The following is a 2,530-nucleotide window of genomic DNA, read 5'->3' as shown; positions in this document are numbered from 1 at the left end:
CCGACTGGGTGTAGAAAATATCAATATGGAAACAATAGTAACAATAATAGAAGAATATAAAAAGTATTAAGGAGGGACAAACCGGGGCCCCTCCCCGGGGCCGAAGAGAAAAAGTGATCCTGAGTGTTGGGTGTTCGTCTCTTCTTCTTTATTGAGGGTGGACGTGGGTATCCGGTCTTGTTTGCTGTAGGGGTTCTGTTCTTGTCAAGTAACTGACCGTTAGAGTTTGACCGAGGTGGCGGCCCAAAAGCAGATATTAAATCTGTGAGGGAGATGATCTGGCTGTTCATAAAAAAGAACAAGTCTAAGTGGGAACATAGAAGTCTAGGTACTTCGAAAAAAGCGCAAATTTAAGTATAGGCTTAGGAAATGCAAGGGTGTGGATATACCTTTTTTGATGATAAAGTTACCGAACACTTGTTTCCTTGTTAGTGCGTAGGCTGGTCATCTGGTTAAGAAGTAAGTGTTCTGTAGTGTCTATTTCCTCTTCACATTTGTTGCAGATGTTGGAGTCAGCATGACTCTATGGTACTGGTTGCTAAGCACCGTGCTGGCGTCCAGCAGAGAAAAGGTATGCCTGGAACCGCTTATTATATCAGCTAAGGAGGTTAAAAGCAGTCTAGAAACTTCGCAGTAACAGTAAATTAAAGTATCAATTTATCGATACGTAAATGCAAGGGTGTGGAATAAACTTCTATTTTAATAATGAAATTTTCGGACACGTTTTTCCTTAATAGTTTGAAGGCTTGGCATCGGGATAGGAAGTGTTCTGTAGAATATATTTCCTCTTCGCATTTGTTGCGGATGTTGGTAGGTTCATTACCTATCTTGTATTTTGAAGTATTTAGGATCTGCATTAGAGATTTTGCTGCCGACTAGACTGTCCCAACAGTTAAGAATAGAAGGAGCATAACTAAACCAGCCAGCCCGACCATAATTCAACTATTACGTGGAGCTGGTCAACCAGTGGCGTAACGAAGGGGGCCGCTGACCCCGCTGTGCCGGGGGGGGGGGGGGGGGGGTCGCCAAATTGTCGTTTGAATGTGGGACAATTTTGAAAAACTTAACTGAGGTACTAGCAAAACTGCGCGTTTTGCTCTAGAAACACACTTTTTTACTGCTCTAAAATCATCTAATTTGTTCAATTTTAGGGAGGGGCGCCAAAAAGGGAGGAGTGCCAACAGGCAACGTTACGCCACTGGTCAGCTCGCAGCAAAAATATATAAAGCTGTTGTGTAAGAGTTTTTCACTTATCGGCACAGCAAGGCTCTCCTACAAGGGATGGAAATCTACTGGATTCTACAGAGATATTGAATTGATTTAATGATAATTTGTTAAGAAATCAGGCAATTATATTCACCAGCAACATTCTATCGTTTCCCCTGTAAGCTGTATACTAAAACCATCACTCTGAATACCTAGTAGATTGAATGGTAAATATGAGCTCTACTGTATTAAAACACAAACGTGCAACATTGGAACGATTAGAAAAATACATTTCTGAGATCTACTTTACAGATGTCAATTTATTTGGAAGGTGAATGATAAAAAACACCTTTTAACATAGCTGAGTTTTCATTCGAATTTGTCATCTTGTAAGATGCAAAAATTGTTTAAAAATATGTTATTCTCAGACCATATAATTATCGACTATCATACTATGATAATTGTGAATCTATTGAATATTTCAGAGTGGATTCCAAAATCCCACATTGTAAGCTGTATCGTTCCCTAGCAAGAAAACAAACTTACCAGGCTTTTGAAAGTGTGAAAAATGGAGTATTCCAACTTATAACTGAAGGGGAAGAGTTTAAACCATTGTAAGTACGTATGATGATTGGAAAAATGTATCACATTTCTTGTGTCATAATTCTATTCTGTATACATTTTCATGATGGTTTTCTTTTGTTCAGTAAGCTCACAAGACAGCATTTTAAAATTAAGACAACATTTTATTTTAGATAGATAATCATCTGCGGGTTTATGGGTCGTTACCCTTCATTATGTAATATTAATCAATTGATTTTAGATGGTCTCAACACTGGGTAAAAGTGATCATTCCTGCCAATGTGTGTAACATGGAAAATGTCTACCTCCATTGGGACGTTAGTGGAGCTGAGTCACTTGTATGTGATAAAGATGGCAACCTAATTCAGGGAATGTCCCACAAAAGGAAAGAAATGAAAATAGTTGTCAAATCACATGATGAAGATGCTGTTTTCTTTATTCAAATCTCCTGTACAGGTGAGATATAATTTTATTTATATCACTGGTTCAAGGAATTTGTCAAATCGAAAAATATTCGTGTTCATTTTTTTCAAATGAAGGTTCATTTTTTTCAAATGAAGGTTCATTTTCACATTTATTTGATAGTTTGGATAGTCGGATCGAGCTACATTTTATTTAATTGTGTTTGGCAATTCGAATTACATTTGTCTTGAATAAATTAGAGTTGTAGCTTCTTAGATGACCGAGATATGAAGCATAACGAGTTTATTCATTACGTGTGATCAGGTGATTGGTTTACCTA

General features: G+C 37.6%; 1 long non-coding RNA gene across 1 annotated transcript in view; it reads left to right on the top strand.

Moving 5' to 3' along the window:
- The window catches only part of LOC134813603 (uncharacterized), a 14,402-nt gene extending 12,246 nt beyond the window's left edge, over window positions 1-2,156 (top strand). Inside the window, exons 2-4 of the long non-coding RNA XR_010160038.1 lie at window positions 1,423-1,537; window positions 1,692-1,820; window positions 2,030-2,156. This is a non-coding gene — a long non-coding RNA (uncharacterized LOC134813603). The remainder of the gene's footprint in view (window positions 1-1,422; window positions 1,538-1,691; window positions 1,821-2,029) is intronic.
- The last annotated feature ends 374 nt before the right edge of the window (window positions 2,157-2,530 follow it).

This window comes from Bolinopsis microptera, chromosome 3 (assembly GCF_026151205.1).
Source record: "Bolinopsis microptera isolate Bmic1 chromosome 3, MBARI_Bmic_1.0, whole genome shotgun sequence".
NCBI lineage: Eukaryota > Metazoa > Ctenophora > Tentaculata > Lobata > Bolinopsidae > Bolinopsis > Bolinopsis microptera.
The sequence above is the reverse complement of the archived record's forward strand: the minus strand, read 5'-3'. Positions and strand labels throughout refer to the sequence as shown.